This window comes from Myotis daubentonii, chromosome 7, assembly GCF_963259705.1.
Source record: "Myotis daubentonii chromosome 7, mMyoDau2.1, whole genome shotgun sequence".
In the NCBI taxonomy this organism is placed as follows: domain Eukaryota; kingdom Metazoa; phylum Chordata; class Mammalia; order Chiroptera; family Vespertilionidae; genus Myotis; species Myotis daubentonii.
In genome coordinates, this window is record NC_081846.1 from 9667367 (window position 1) to 9667572 (window position 206).

Below are 206 nucleotides of genomic sequence, written 5' to 3' on the forward strand. Positions count from 1 at the left end.
TAAAATTAAATTCCGTACAATTTACCTTACAATATCCATGAAATTAAATCGTAACAATGACTCTCTCGGGTCCTTGTTTCCAAGATGACCAAGAAAAGAAGGAATAACGGTCTTGCCATAAAAGGCCGAGGCCATGTGCAGCCTATTCGTTGCACCAACTGCGCCCGGTGCTGTGCCCAAGGACAAGGCCATTAAGAACTTTGTCA